Genomic DNA, 632 nt, shown 5'->3' with positions numbered 1-632 from the left:
GCTGGAATTGCAGAAAATTCCGTTTCTAGAGCACTGAAATGTGAAGGAGTTTTGGTGTTAGGAATTAAGAGGCTTGACGTGGTCTGTGCGAGGGGAATGAGGAGCTCTCAGGGAGGAGTTCTCTCAAGCAAACCTTGGATCTGTATTTATTATCATAAAGCAGGAAAAAGTAGTTAAAAGTTACTTATCAGACATCAGCACTAAAAAGGGGGAATATGGAAAGTGTCAGACAGAATGTCTCCAACTTGTTTTTGCAAAACTGCAAACCTTAAGCAAGACCTCTGCCTCCAGCCTCAAGAGACCTTTGGAATCTAGAGAATCTTTGCCATAACCTCTAGACCTGGTATTGCCACACCTCACATACACATTTGCTCTTGGAGGTCAGTTTTCTGACCTGCACGTACACAACTCACATGCCATTCTCGTGACTCTTCAGGTCTCTCAAGAAGAAAGTGAACCTGTAATAAAGGTCAGGGAACAATTTTCCCTTTAGTTATGTGCAGGGTGCTTTCTACCCCCTCTCAAGCCTGTTTTAGTTGGGTGTGACAACAATGACCAGTGTAGGGGACGTCAAGAGCCAGATGACATCTGAGCAAGATGATCTGCAGCTGAGGGGTGGCTCTCGGGCCATA

Source organism: Otolemur garnettii, unplaced genomic scaffold (genome assembly GCF_000181295.1).
Source record: "Otolemur garnettii isolate 467f Iridium unplaced genomic scaffold, OtoGar3 scaffold00136, whole genome shotgun sequence".
NCBI classification, from domain to species: Eukaryota; Metazoa; Chordata; class Mammalia; order Primates; family Galagidae; genus Otolemur; species Otolemur garnettii.
Note: the sequence above shows the minus strand (reverse complement) of the source record.